Source organism: Suricata suricatta, chromosome 10 (assembly GCF_006229205.1).
Source record: "Suricata suricatta isolate VVHF042 chromosome 10, meerkat_22Aug2017_6uvM2_HiC, whole genome shotgun sequence".
Taxonomy (NCBI): Eukaryota; Metazoa; Chordata; class Mammalia; order Carnivora; family Herpestidae; genus Suricata; species Suricata suricatta.
In genome coordinates, this window is record NC_043709.1 from 7,933,185 (window position 1) to 7,949,568 (window position 16,384).

At 38.5% G+C, this 16,384-nt stretch overlaps 1 long non-coding RNA gene across 1 annotated transcript in view; it reads right to left on the reverse strand.

The window, feature by feature from the left end:
* Positions 1-2,017: 2,017 nt before the first annotated feature.
* Positions 2,018-16,384, reverse strand: part of LOC115303437 — a 40,515-nt gene continuing 26,148 nt past the window's right edge. Inside the window, exon 4 of the long non-coding RNA XR_003914056.1 lies at positions 2,018-2,028. This is a non-coding gene — a long non-coding RNA (uncharacterized LOC115303437). The remainder of the gene's footprint in view (positions 2,029-16,384) is intronic.

Sequence of the window (16,384 nt, forward strand, 5' to 3'; positions counted from 1 at the left end):
CACATTTATTGTTTTGGGTGTAACGTGTGTCCGACGCCCCCTCCCCCCCACCCCAATAAAAACTATGCTGCAGCTAGCAAGCTGACTTCCTCTGGGATAAAGCAGATTCCTGCCCTTTTTAATCTCCTCTCCCACCTGAGGAAATAGCTTTGCAGCTGACCGGAGTAAGCACGGAATTAAATACCTACCCTCTTTCCCCAACCCCCCAGTCCCTTCTCCTCGCTACAGACATCTTGATTTAAACCCACCCACCGAGGATCCCCGCAGGGTCCATGTCTCCAGCTCTGGGGCCAAGAGGCTGCACAGGTTTAGTTTTAGGCAAATCCCTCTACCTCCTGAGCCTTTTCTCATTCACGGAATGTAAAGACTGGACATCACGAGATGGTATCTTCAGTTCCTGTCAGCTCTAAAACTCTGCACTTGGCTCCTTTCTTTTAGCAGTTTTGTTCATCTTATCCTTGCCATCTCAAAAGTAATCCATTACTCCAGGAAGGCTTTCTTGACCCTGCCAGGCAAGACCAACACTCCCGTAACATCCTTTACTCCCTCATAGCATTGCTTATAAATGCGCTTTATTATTTGCGTGAGAATTTGCTTGTGGTTGATCTTCCCCAGTGCGTGTAAGGGCAAATACCTCATCTTCCTCCATTGCTGGGTGAGGTCCCACATAGGAGGTGAATAAATGAATGAATGAATTACTTGGTCGTCCCATTCAGAAGTGCTGGGTAGCAGGAAATCTGCCATCCAAATATAAAGAACGGAAGTCACATGGTTTCCAGAAACTCACCTCCGTCTATTTATTCAAAGAGTTGGGTGGCTTAGGAAATAAATGATAGAAAGCAGGCGAAACCCTGTAACTGTCAGGCTCCATCTATCTCTATAAACCAAAAAAGGTGGGATTCCGCAGCGCGAGTCTCCCAGAGGAAGAAGGATGACGAAGTGTAATCTGATGTGCCAGCCAGCAGAGAACCCATGGATTCCACAGGCCTGGCATTCCTCAAAAAGGAACCTATGAACCCTTCCTAAATCCCACATGTTTATCGCCCTGGCGTCTGGGCGATACAGCCTCCCTCCCTTGCTTTTTCCACTCCCGATGGAAGAACAGAAAAGGGGCTGTTTCAGGGCAGGCGGAGGCCAATGCCTTGAATATTTATGGTGTAAAATGCCTCCACTGTCTTAGCACAGCCCCAAGTAGAGCGAGAGCCAGGACCCAGACTGACAATTGAGATGTAGGCAAAAGCAGGAAACTCCTTGGATGGAAATTTTGAATATTTAGTCTATTTTTATCCTTCCAATGCCTTCCAGCTGAGTTACAGAAAGCTTACTTACGAGGATCATGCTCAACACGTTAAAATACATGGGGATCATACAGCTGCCTTGTTTTAATTCGTGATGCGCCCTGGTTTAATTTTTCTATAATGTTGCTAAATCTCCATTCCCTCATACAAAATATTAGTGTTTGTGTATTACCTTGTGAGGGTTAAGCAAGCTACATGAAAAGTCAGAAAACAAACACATTTAGAAACAAAATATTAGTTCTATTTTCTAAAATAATACTATGGGTAAGTTTTTTTCATCCTCTAGACAGCTTTGCTTTGTGAGATACCTCTAACCTTCAAGCAGTTGGTCCACTTGCTCATCTGAAGAAACAGTTGAAATAAAGACATTTTCGGGGGCGTCTGGGTTGCTCAGTAGGTAAGGCATTCCAAATTTGGCTCAGGTCTTGATCTGGTGGTTCACAGGTTCAAGCCCTATGTTGGGCTTTCTGCTGTCAGCGTGAGCCCACTTTGGATCCTCTGTCCCTCTCTTTTTGCCCCTCCCCAGCTTGCACACACGTGTGCATGCTCTCTCAAAAACAGACATTTAAAAAAGATTTTCACTGGGGCGCCTGGGTGGCTCAGTCAGTTAAGCCTCTGACTTCAGCTCAGGTCAGATCTCACGTTCGTGGGTTCGAGCCCCGCGTCAGGCTCTGTGCTGACAGCTAGCTCAGAGCCTGGAGCCTACTTCCGGTTCTGTGTCTCCTTCTCTCTCTGCCCCTCCTCTCTCATGCTCTGTCTCTCTCTGTATCAAAAATAAATAAAAACATTAAAAATGATAATAAAAATAAATAAAAAAGATTTTCATTGAATTTCCAGACATTTTGTTCCTGAGATATATTTTTGTACTTTTTTCATACTAACCATTAAACAATGTTTTTAAATTATATTAGAACAAGATGAAGATACAAAGTAATAAAAAAGATAACTTCTTTTAGACAAACATACCAGAATTTATACACTCAAATGGGTGTTATCTTTCAAAGTTGGGACCTTTGGTAACTATATAGTAAATTTTTTTAAAGTTTATTTATTTGTATTGAGAGAGAGCACGCACACATGTGCACGGGGGAGGGGCAGACAGAGAGAATCCCAAGCAGGCTCCACACTGTCACAGCAGAGCCCCAACGCAGGACTCAAACTCGCAAACTGAGATCATGACTTAAGCCAAATAAACAGTCAGATGCTTAACCAACTGAGCCACCCAGACACTCCTATACTAAAATATTTTCTTAGGAAACAAGATTAAAAAACAATGAACTGAATATTTAACTCAACAGTCTAGAAAACAAGTAACAACCAAAAATTAATTAATAATGGCAAAAGCATAAACATAAAGAATTGTCAAAAAAAGGTAGACTGAATCAATAAAAAAACACTTTTTTGTTTTAAAATATATAGAGAGAGAATCCTTTAGAAAATCCGATCAAATTAGAAAAAGAGAGGTAATAAATTAACCTTAGGGCTCAGAAAAAAGACATTATAATTACAGATTTGGAGAATTTCTTAAGAGTATTTTTTACATTGCGAGAGAATAACTTGTAACTTTGCATCAATAAACTTGGAGATTAAAAAATAAAATTAAATTAAAAAAATTTAAAACATGAAAGCCAATTTGGTAATAAACTATTAAAAAATAAAAATTAAAAAAAATAAAAATTAAAAAAATTTGGAGATTAAATAAAATGGATGATGGTCAAGGAAAATAGAAATTACTAAAATCAACTCAAAAGCAATTATGAAAATAACAATAAAAACTCACGGCAGAAATCTGTAAAATAGTCAAAGACATAGCCAGTAAAACTACATCAGACACAATGGTTTTCTGGGTGGTACCAAACTTCTATCAGATAACTTCTATGTCATTCCTACTGTTTCCAAATTTATGGAGACAAAAGGGAAAGTTCCCTCATATCTTCTATATGGCTAACCTATTCTTGCTCTCCATCTTGTCTGAGATGGTATGAAAAATAAAACTATAGACTTGTCACTTGTGGAGACAAATATAAAATCCTAAGTAAAATATCAACAAAGAGAATACAGCAGTTTTAAAAGAATAGTTCATTATCACCATGTAACATTTGTACCAACAATGCAAGGATGGTTAAATTATAAAATCTACTAACATCAATAACTTCATGTGTTCAACAAGTAAGTGCTAAATGCTTCCTAGGTGCCTGATTCTGCAGCTAACTGAGTCAGTAAGCCATACCAGAAAGGTTCTGGTCCACGTGGAGCCAGCACCCTTAGGGGAGAAAGAGATTACTGATAAGGAATACTGATGAGGACGAGTTTGAGGGGCTACAGAACGGGCGGCTCACTGCAGATAAGGTGACTAGGGAAGGCTTATCTCAGGCAGGACATTTAAGAGGAGTTGAAAAGTAATCTCCTGAGTTGTTTTTTTTTTAACTTAAATTTATTTATTTTGAGAGAGACAGAGACAGTGTGGGGAGGGGAGGGGCAGAGAGAAAGAGAGAGAGAGAGAGAGAGAGAGAGAGAGAGAGAATCCCAACCAGGCTCTGCCCTTGCAGCACAGAGCCAGACGCGGTGCTCAAACTCACAAAACTGTGATACCCCGAACGAAGCCAAGAGTGGGACAGCTCCACTGACTAAAGCACCCCGGTGCCCCACCCCTTGAGTTCTTAAAAGAACAAGAGGGATGATCAGGACGCTAGGAAATGTGGGCCGGGGAGAGGTGTAAGACAAACCTGAGGAGGCAGGAAGGGCTAGATCATACTGAAGTCTTTCCGGCCACAGTGCTTTAAGAATAGTAGGAAAGTTGGGATGTCTGGGTGGCTCAGTCAGTTGAGCGTCCACCTTTGGCTCAGGTTGAACCTCACAGTTCATGAGTTCCAGCCCCATATTGGGCTCATTGCTGTCAGCACAGAGCCCACTCAGATCTTCTGTCTGTCTGTCTCTGCCCCTCCCCTGCTCATGCTCTCTCAAAAATGAACATTAAAAAAAAAAAAGGATAGTGGAAAGTCAGAGAAAAATTTTAATGTTTGTTTATTCTTGAGAGAGAAAAGGACAGAGTGTGAGCAGGGGAGGGGCAGAGAGGAGACACAATCTGAAACAGGCTCCCGGCTTTGGTAGGGGCTCAAACTCGCCGCATGAGGTCATGACCTAACCAACGGAGCCGCCCAAGCGCTCCAAAGCCACGGAAGACTTTATCCATTATTCATTCTCCACCTACCAGCTTTTCAGGGGCCTAGGCAAATGTTTAGGACCTGAAAAAATACATTTACGAGTCAAAAATACAAAAAGAAAATTATAACCATAAAATAAATGCTTAAATGTCCTCAAAAATATAACAACTCAGGATTTCCATTCATCGTTAAGTTTAGGATTTCTAAAATTTTCATTACATTTGAAAACAATTCTCATTTTGCAAAAATCTCTAAAAATGTTAGTTGTTAGGTGATTATAAATTAGGTCAGTTATTTGTAGTCAAAGAATTTCAGAAGCAAAATTATCAATATTCTGTAACCATGTGATAGCAAAAATAAATAAAACCACATGTTTAATGTGGGATGTGGGTGCCTTTTAATAGGTTTCCTACGAAGAGAGGCAGTCTCCAAAACCTCCCCAAGTATGCATTTCAAGGACCTACAGAGGTCTTGCCACCACTTTAGGAGAGACAGAATCAGATCTGTGTCTAAAAAAACTCATCCTTGTATACAGAGAATATACTATCGAGGAGCTAGGAGGGACCAAGTGAGGTGAGAGAGGTGGAGAAAAGTATACAATATATTTAGAAGGTACAAGTGATTCTGTCATAAGATAATCGGTTGTAATTAAGAATGAAATCTGGGACCATGAAATATAATAAGGCCAATCAATTCCTTCAAGAATAAGGCTCCAAATTCTAGATTCTTCATTTATTCATTCATGCAGTCAAGAACCTTTTTTTTTTTTTTAATGTTTATTTACCTTTGAGAGAGAGACAGAGAGAGAAACACAGAATCTGAAACAGGTTCTAGACCCTGAGCTGCCAGCACAGAGCCTGATGTGAGGCTTGAACTCAGGAACAGTGAGATCCTGACCTGAAGTCAGACACTCAACCGACTGAGCCACCCAGGCACACACAATCCCCCCCACTTTTTTTTTTTTTTTAAAGCATCCACCATGTATTACATACTGTCGTAGAGCCAGGCCCTGGAGGATAAAAAGAATGACTGTTAACACCCTGAAGGACAGTGGCATGTAAATCCATAATTAAAATATAGCATGGCGAATGCCAAAATTAAAGAACAGAGATATGACAGTTATGCCGCAGGATTACAAAGAACTAACTTCTGGGAGAGTCAGAAAAGACTTCACAGGGGATATGAAATTTTGAACAGAGTCTAATGAATGAGTAGGGATTTGCTATGTAGAGAACATAAGAAAGGCAAAGACTTTTCTAAGTTTTATCAACTTCCAGTACTATCAAATGATGGCCACGACAAAGGCTGACAAGAAATAATATGAACATAAAAGCCAAGCTTTTCAGGATTCTTAACCCCAACAAAATCAGAAGGTGAAAACAGTAGCCAACACTACATCAGAATGTGGCTTTTACTTCTGGGTCTTGAGTACACAGGAGGAATTCAATTAATGTTTGTTGGATGAAGGACCAAACATATAAGCAAAGGGATAAACGAATGAATACTATAACCTAAGTATTTACAGGGTACAAAAGAAGACAGCACTTAAAAACCTATAACTGGAAGATAAAACATGTACGCAGCATAGTCAACAAGAAAGTGTAAGACAAATTGTTAACTGTATGGTTCCAGCCTAGGAGACACAGCAGTCAGAAAATATGGACACTACAGATCAGTGGAGCTGGACTTCAAAGGAACGGCAGGACCAGAAAGATCAAAACAGCTGCGTCAGTATGACGCTAAGGAAGCTTAAGCTGCAGGACCCCTCACGTTCATGGGGCTCTCCCAAAGCCCCATTTGGGCACTGTTCCCAAATGATCTCTCTCTCTCTGCTTTTTTTCTGTTGCAATGTGTTTCTTCTTCTTCTTTTTTATTGTGGTAAAATACACATAATATAAAATTTACCATCTTAACCAATTGTACAGTTCAGTACTGGTAAGTGATATTCACATGGTTGTGAAATAGATCTCCAGGTATCTAGAGCTGTTTTATCCCTCAAATGTGAGATTCTATACCCATTAAACAACTTCTCTTTTTCCTCTCCCCCCAGTCCCTGGTAACCTCCATTTTATCTTCTATTTATATAAATTTGACTACTTTAGATACCTCCTTCAAGAGGAATCATCCTGTATTTATCTTTTGTGACTGGCTTGTTTTACTTAACATAATATTCTCTAGGTGCATCCATGTTGTAGCACATGATAGGATCTCCTTTTCCATGGCCAACTAATATTCTAATGCGTGTATGTGCCACCTTTTGTTTATCCATTCATCCGCCAATGAACACTTGGGGTGCTTCCACCTCCTGGCTATTGTGATGAGTGTTTCTATGAATATGTATATGCAAACATTTCAATTCTTTTGGATATATACCCAGAAGGGGGATTCCTGACTCATATGGTAGATCTAGTTTTAATTTTTTAAGGAATCTCTGTATTGCTTTCCACAGTAGTAGTCACCTCATTTTATAATCCAACAGTGCACAAAGGTCTCAATTTCTCTACATCTTTGCCAGCATTTGTTATTTTCTGTTTTTTAGTGTTTTCTGTTTCTGGGTTTTGGTTTTTGCGTTTGATAGTAGTCATCTTAGCAGTATCTCATTGTGGTTTTGATTTGCATTTCTTTGATGATTAGTGATACTGAGTGTCTTTTCATATGCTTATTGGCCATTTATATATTCTTGGAGAAATGTCTATTCAAACCCTTTGCCCATTTTTTAATCTGGTTATAGGATTTTTTTGTTGTTGAGTTGTAGTTCTCTACATAATCTGCATATTAACCTCTTAACAAACATATGATTTGCAGATATTTTCTCCCATTCTGTAGGGTGCTTTTTCACTCTATGGGTTGGGTCTTTTGATGCATAAAACTTTAAAAATTTGATGGGGTCTCATTTATCTGTGTTGCCTGAGTTTTGGTGTCACGTCCAAGAAATCACTGCCAAATCCAGTGTCATGAAGCTTTTCTCCTGTATTTTCTTCAAAAAGTTTTATAGATTTAGATCTTCAGCTTAGGTCTTTAATCCATTTTGAGTTAATTTTTGTATATGATGTGAGACACGTGGCCATCTTCATTGTTTTGGAAGTGGCTAGTCAGTGTTCCCAACACCATTTGTTGAAAAGACCCTCCTTCATTCCCCATTGAGTGGTCTACATACCCTGGTCAAAGATCATTTGACCTGATAAGTGAGTGTTTATTTCTGGGCTTTCTATTCTATTCCATTGGTCTATCTGCCTGTCTTTATGCCAGTATTGCATTGTTTTGATTGTCGTGGCTTTGTAATATACTTTGAAATTAGGAAGTATGACTAGTCCAACTTTGTTCTAATGACACTTTTTACAAAGTGTGCAAAAACAAGATACATTCATCACTCTTAACCCATACAGCTAAAACCACAGTCTCTTTCCATCTCAGCTTTCCCCCCAATGATATATCCCCCTGTCAGTAGAGTTAGAGTGGCTGCAGGCATTTTGGGGATCCATAAAAAGAAAGTTACACTGGAGACTTTTTGGGTTTATGGAAACTCCATTTTGGGCTTAGTGGAATATATTCATGTGGCTCTCAGCACTTGGGTGTATGGTTGAGTCATTATTCACCACACTAGCGTCCAAAGAGGAACTGGGCCAGCTTACTCTGCATCATGACCGAAGTGTGCAGGGCCAGGTCATATCATGAAGTGGGTCCATTCAAAGAGTATTGTAGGGTAGCTAATGTACAAGAAAAAGTAAAGCCTTAACAATATAAAGGACACTTGATAGAGATTTTCCCAAAGTTGATACCGATCTCAAAAATTTATATGATGTTACTAATAACAACTTGTGAGGATGAAAGAAACTTTGTTGATCCGTCAATATGAAAAACCTTATTGTGGTCAACCATGCTATAACAAACAATGAATTATCTTTCTAGTCTCTTTCTAGAAAATATCACAGAACCGTTATAATATGAAGGGACAAAAAAGACTATGCAGCTGAAAAGTGTACAGAAAAAAGTCTCACAGTGATGTGTTAAATAGTGAATACAAATGTTAGTGCTATTTTTCTGAATGTTCTATTTGTCCACTTCCTAAAAGACGCCAGTTTTTGTGGTTTTCTTTGCTTGTTGTAATTAAATGTTCACTTTTATACAACTTATATTTGGATTAATTCTCTTTTCCTTAAAGAGCATTCCCAAAAACCTAGATTTGCTCCTGGTCAGAAAGAAGGGTCTCTTTGCCTCAACAAAGGCATATAACGGAGAAGGAAATGAGATGTGCATGGAAGACCGTATGGAGAGCCACTGGACTGGAATAGAAAGCCCCTTTAACTAAATAATTAATTGATTATTAAAAACTTTCCATTTATTTATTTTGAGAGAGAGAGAGAGATCCCTAGCAGGCTCTGTCAACACAGAGCCCAATGCAGGAAACTCACTGTGAGATCATGATCTGAGCCAAAACTATGAGTTGAACATTTAACAGACTAAGCCACCCAGGCACCCCTAGTTTGTTTTTTTAAAGTAAGCTCTGTGACCAACATGGGATGTGAACTCATGACCCTGAGATCAAGAGTCACATGCTCTACTGACTGATCCAGCCAGGTGCCCATGATCCTTTAAACAACAGAAAAAAATATGCACAGGCAGGCTAAAGGCATCTTATGGAGGACCTCAGAAACAAAGAAAAAGGCATCTTCTTCCAAATAAACAGTAATCAACAACTGTCTCATACGTAGAGATGCTTAGAGAATAGTGATAAAATCAGGTCTGTTGGAATATGCTCAAGAAAGCATTGAATTCCCCTAGGGGCACCTGCTTGGCTCAGCCAGTTAAGCGTCCGACTCTTGATTTCAGCTCAGGTCTTGATCTCACAGTTTGTGAATTTGAGCTCTGAGTCGGGCTCCCCACTGACAGTGCTGAGCCTGCTTGGGATTCTCTCTCTCTTCCTCTTTCTCCCCTGCTTGCACATGCTCATGCTCACTCATTCTCTCTCTCTCTCAAAAAAAAAAAAAAGATTGAATATAAAGTCAAACATGATAAGTTACCAATTTACTTTTCTTCTGCTTATAAAAATATTCTGGGGTTAGGATTTTTAATAACTCCACCTCAGATTTTCAAAGTGATTGTGTAGAACAGGGAGGGATTCTTAGCACTCAGACATCTTCAGTCACTCAATTTATTTATATACTTATATTTATTGACATTATCTGTGTGCCACTGGCAGTGACCAAGCTGACAAAAGTCTATCCTTGCAGAGCTGAAGACCTAACAAAAAGCCGTATGTTGTGCCTCCTCTCTGCCATTCTCTTCACTCCTACTTCAGCCCAAACTTCAGCTCACAGACATTCCTGGCAGGAAGGAAACCCAGGCAAAGCGCTCAGGGCAGAACTTGTATCCACACCCCCTGGCGATCCGAACATTTGGGGGGAAAAAAAACACTAGCTTCTCTTCATGAAACTCCTGGAGACCCGTGCAGCTGAATGTGTATTTTTCTCCTGTATTTACAGATCGCTATTTCAAAAACTTAAAAACATTTTACAACTTCATGACAATAATAACATCTCCAAAAAAGAGGCCTTAAAACACCAATTTCAAGGAACTGGACAAATAACATCTTGCCTTTTGAGTAATGTTTTTCCATAAAGGCAGTTATTTATCCATAAGCAAAATAAAAGCTACAGAATTAAGACTATTATTTTTTTAATGTTTATTTATTTCTGAAAGAGAGAGAGAGCAAGCAAGCAGGAAAGGGGCAGAGAGAGAAGGAGACACAGAATCCGAAGCAGGCTCCAGTCTCTGAGCTGTCAGCACAGAGCCCAACATGGGGCTTGAGCTCACAAACTGCAAGATCCTGACCTGAGCCAAAGTTGGACCCTTAACCGACTGAGCCACTCAGGCACACCTAGGACTATTATTAAATTAACTACAGTTTTCTAAGAGCTGCATGATCTACCCTATTGGTTAAAGTCATCACATGAACCAATAAGTAGTAGCAGTCCTCAGAGTTTATAGTTATTTTCAACTATGAAACACATAGTTCCTGAAGTTACTCCTATTGTAATTACTCCATGGCCCAGACATCCAAGAAAAACCTCATAAAACAGAATTTAGAACTTATGTATGATTCTGAGACTTGATGGGAGGGGCAATGTTTTGAGAGAATTATTATTTTTTTAATTTATTTACTTTATGAGAGAGAGAGAGAGAGAGAGAGAGAGAGAAAGAGAGACAGCACAAACAGGGGAGGGGCAGAGAGAGAGAGGGAGACAGAGAATCCCAAGCAGGCTCTGCATTATCAGCACAGAGCCCAGTATGGGGCTCAAACCCATGAACCACGAGATCATGACCCGAGTTGAAACCGAGAGTCAGACACTTAACTGACTGAGCCACCCAGGCGCCCTAAGAATTAGTTTAAGTAACTTCAATGCAAATCACAAAATTCACTAGCAACTGACAGCTTCCCAAAGACCTAGTGTAAAATGTTTATGGTTATGCTAAAATTCCCAGCAGCAAAAATTCCAAGACCATAACTATCATCTATTGAACCTCTTTGTGGCATTTTCAAAATACCAATTAACTTGAAAATAAAACTCATTTCCTTTCTCTTAGAAACAATTAAAAAGATTATATAGAAACCCAACTATTCTTCTGATGTCCAGCTTACTGCTGTGTAATAATGACTAAGTTTACAGAGTTCAATTTGGTATTTCTTGGTAAGTTTATTTCAACATGCACATATTTCAATGGTTCAAAGAAAAAACACTGGTAAAAAAAACTCGTGGTAGAATACACAAAATGTAAAAAAAAAAAAAAAAAAGAAACAAAACAAAAAACAACTCTTTTTCCTAATGGCCAAATGCCAAGGTTTGTATTGTGAAGATACTTATATATAAAATAAGTGACCTGGAAAGATTTTCTTTCTTTCTTCTTCTTCTCCTTTATTTATTTATTTATTTATTTATTTATTTATTTATTTATTTATTTATTTTTGTACTTAGGAACTGCAATAGAGCTGCCTATTTTTTTTTTAAACAAACACCAAAGAATGATTCCCAAAGAACTTAGTGTTAAATCTAGTGGTTAGATATGAAACAAGGAATATCCTAATAAAAGGAATCCTGAGTATAGAGACTGGGGGAGAATAAGCTTTTGAAAGTTGCGCTGCAGTATATGATGACTCTGAGGAAGACAGAGCTGTAAGTTAATGAGTTAGAGTCGGAGCAGAGATAAAGATAAGGTAAGGCCAAGCTGTTAGAATTAATGAAAGGTCTTTATAATTAATAATTCAGAAAAATTAAAAGGGCATTTTATAACTAGACATTTACGTTGGGAAGAATGTAATTAGAAAGAAGGGAATTTAATCAAGATATTGGAGTTCAGACATTTAAAAAACAGCACCTCAAGCACAAAGTCATATTACCCCACACTATAGTATAAAGAGCAATGTTGATTCCATAAATCACATTCTTCTCTCCGAATCAATATAAAACTGTCTTCAACATTTTGTTTTCCATCTAGAGCTCCCATGCAAGCTATGAACAGATTTTCCCTTGAAAAAGGGAAATCAAAAAAGATGGCACCCCAAGAGAGTTAAAATACAGGAAGTGATATCATTAATTCTACCAACAATCCCTAAAATGGCGATACTGTCTATATAACATATAAAATGAGATTTAAAAAGTTTTTAATATGGATGCTTTATTTAATATAACATGTATAAAAGATTATTATTTCAACATAAAATCAATGTACATTGTCAATTTTACATTCTTTTTTTGGGTATTAAGTCCTTGAAATCCAGGTTGTATTTTGCATTTAAAGTACATTTAGGGGCGCCCAGGTGGCTCAGTCGGTTAAGCATCTGACTCTTTTTTTTATTTTTTCTGTTTTTATTTATTTATTTATTTATTTATTTATTTATTTATTTTTGAGAGAGAGAGAGAGACAGCGTGAGCAGGGAAGGGTCAGAGAGAGGGGGAGATACAGAATCTGAAACAGGCTCCAGGCTCTGAGCTAGCTGTCAGCACAGAGCCCGACGCGGGGCTTGAACCCATGAACCGTGAGATCATGACCTGAGCCAAAGCCAGACGCTTAACTGACTGAGCCACCCAGGCGCCCCCGCATCTGACTCTTGGTTTCAGCTCAGGTCATGTTCATGGTTTGTGGGTGCGAGCCCTGTGTCAGGTTGTGCGGACAGCCTGGAGCCTGCTTGGGGTTCTCTCTCACTTTCTCTGCTCCTCCCCCACTCACTTGTGCTCTTTTTCCTCTCAAAACTAAATGTTTTTAAAAGGCATATAAGGGAGCCCCTTAGTGGCTCAGTCAATTAGGCGTCTGACTTTGGCTCAGGTCATGATCTCACAGTTCATGAGTTCAAGCCCCGCATCAGGCTCTGTGCTGACAACTCAAAGTCTCTAGCCTGCTTCAGATTCTGTCTCCCTCTCTGTCTGCCCCTTCCCTGTTCATGCTCTGTCTGTCTCTCTCAAAAAACAAAAATTACATAAATAAAAAATAAACATTAAAAAAATAAAATAAAAGGCATATAAGCTTTCTCGTTTATAAAAAAAGTAAATGAACAACATTTAAATTCAGTTGCTAACTCTTTTTTATTGTGGTAAAAAACACATAACATTAAATTTATCCTTTTAATCATTTTTAACCGTAAAGCTCAGTGGTGTTTAGTATATTCTCACTGTTTGGAAAGGGATTTCCAGAACTTCTTTATCTTCTAGAACTGAAACTCTATACCCTCTGAACACGAATTCCCTCTCTTCCCTCTCCCTAGCCCTTAGGCAATCATAACTTTTCTACTTTCTGTTTTTATGATTTTCACAACATTAAATGACTTCAAGTTAAGTGGAATCATACAGCATTTGTTCTTTGGTGATTGGCTGTTTTGCTTAGTATAATGAATGCCCTTCGGGTTCATCTATATTATAGGACGTGACAGGACTTCCCTTTTTTGAAGGCCTCATAATATTCCACTGTAGTATACCCCACATTTTCTTGCTCCGCTTATCTGTCAGGGGTGCTGAGGCTGCCCCACAGCGTGGCTGCCATAAATAGTGCAGCACGAGTGGCCAACTACATCTTTGAGATCCTGCTTTGAGAGTTCTGATTTTATCTATTTTTTAAAATGTTCATTTATTTTTGAGAAGGAGAAGAAGAGCGAGCAAGGGAGGGTCAGAGAGAGGGAGACAGGATCCAAAGTGGGATCTGCACTGACAGAAGAGAGCCCAATGTGGGGCCTGAACCCACGAACCACGAGATCATGACCTGAGCCGAAGTGGGATGCTTAGCTGACAGAGCCACCCAGCTGCCCAGAGAGATTTATTCTTAATGTGGAAATTTCATAAAATGAACCAAAAGATGTAAGAAAATTTAATCAGCAAAAATTTATTAGAAATACTGTATCATTGCATGTAGTCTGTTAAAGACAAATATCTTTTGAGAGTGAGTCGATTTAAGAATGGAGATTTAAAGCTTAGACTTGTTTGTAAACTAGATTTTAATAAAGAAATGAAAAAAGAAGCTAAACTCATTAATACAATTGGCCCCACACAGGTTTGAACTGTGCTGGTCCCCTTAAATGCAGATTTTTTTCAATAAGTACAGTATAGTACTGTAAATGTACTTCCTCTTCCTTACAACTTTAAAACATTTTTCTCTTATTTCATTGTAAGAATACAATTTTTATAAAATATACAACATACAAAATAGGTATTAACCGATTGTTTATGTTATCGGTAAGGCTTCCAGTCAACAGTAGGTTATAAATAGTTACATTTGGGGAAAGTCAAGAACTTAGCGTGGAATTTTGACTGCGTGGGGGTCAGTGCTCCTAACTTCTGTGCTGTTCTGAGGTCAACTGTACACCAGAGCTGATATCTGGCTGCAAATAATTTACAACAAATAATCTGCCTACAAACATCTGGACTATCACTTGTCTCATAAATAAAACCAAATCAAGAGCCTGCCTTGGGTGGAAACATTTTATATGAAATGAACTTTCAATAAGCAAAGTCAAACAAAATCTATGAGCAAGTATCTGCTTACGCTGCCTTTTGAAAAGCTATTACAGTTTTATATTTACCCGTGTTAAATACATTGTGTGATTAATGCTGTGTGAGTTTAATGTAGTAATTATATGGCAATAAACTTAGCTTGTCTGATTTGTTACAGTAGCTCGTAAAGTAAATATCCTCAGAAAATGATTATATAAGATATACTAATAGTTAATAAACCTCATTAAAAGCAACAATATTGAAACAATATATATATACACAAAGTGTTTAAAGCTATATACTCTTCTAAGGGTTATTCATACATACATCAGAATTCAGCACAACTGATCTAAACATTAAGTTTAGCACAGATATTTCTCAATATCAAAAGTCAATTATTTTTCAAGAGGGCTGTCTATATGCCTAGCTATCCTAATCTGCCTATTAATAGAACTTAGTTCCATTGAAACAAACATCATGGAAATAATGTTTTCAAAACACCTAGAACCTACAGTAAAGACATTAATGAAACAAGGGAAGTGGCGTAGATCAACTAATAAAAACAGTGTTAGTCCTAATCCTTATAAGAATTTGCTCTATGACCTTGAGCGTCATATTATCCCTGTGTTCCCTCTGCCTCCGTAAGTGAAACAGGCTATTCATACAAACTGAGACCAATGAATGAGAGCCATTTCGGAAATCAATTTGGAAAAAAATTAAGTTAGATCTCTGCCTCACATCATACACAAAAATGAATACGAGTTCAAGTAAAGGTGTAGGGTTAAAAAAAAAGGCAAGATAAGTAAGGTATTTTATTTATTATATTAGGGTAGGGACAACTTCTCTAAGTAAGCACAAAATATAGAAGCTATAACAGGGTAACTGATTTTACCACATAAAACCATTTTAAGTTTAGGGGCACCTGGGTGGCTCAGTCGGTTAAGCGCTGGCTTTGGCTCAGGTCATAATCTCATGGTTCATGGGTTCGAGCCCCGCATTGGGCTCTCTGCTGACTGCTAGCTCAGACCTGGAGCCTGCTTCAGATTCTGTGTCTCCTCTCTTTCTGACCCTCCCCTGCTCACGCTGTCTCTCTGTCTCTCTCTCTCTCAAAAATAAATAAAACATTAAAAAAAATTTTTAATGTTTTAAGTTTATTTGTATGAAAGATACCCCAATGTTAAAAGGAATGGGACAAAATGTTTAAAACACCTCAGAAGACAACGTTAATACCTATATTTTATAAAAGACTCCTATGGGGGTGCTGGGGTGGCTCAGTCAGTTGAGTATCTGACTCTTGATTTTGGCTCAGGTCATGATCCCAGGATTATGGGACTGAGCCCCACATCAGGCTCTGCACTGAGAATGGAGTCTGCTTAAGATACTATCTCTCTCCTTCCCTCCTTCCCTTTCCCCTTCTGGCACTTTCTCTCTCTACAAAAAAAAAAATAATAATAATAACAATAATAAAAAATATATAAAGGGCTCCTACAAAACTATCAAAACAAACAATCCAGTAGAAAAATAAGAATACTCGGGGCATCTGAGTAGCTCAGTTGGTTGGGCATCCAACTTTAGCTCAGGTCATGATCTCGCCATTCCCAAGTTCAAGCCCAATGTCAGACTTTGTGCTGACAGCTCTGAGCCTGGGGCCTATTTCAGATTCTGCTGTCTCCCTCTCTCTCTCTCTGCCCCGCTCTGCTTGTGCTCTGTCTCCCTCTCTCTCAAAAATAAATAAATATTTTTTTAATTTTTAAAGAAAAATGGGAATACTCTGCAAATATGTATACATAAAATTGAAAAATCTATGGCCAATAAATTAACAAAAGATATTCCATCTCATTAGTAAGTAGAATAGTGCAAATTAAAACAATTAAATATAGGGGGCATCTGGCTGGCCCACTCAGTGGAGCATGCGACTCTTGATCTTGGGCTTGCGAGTTCAAGC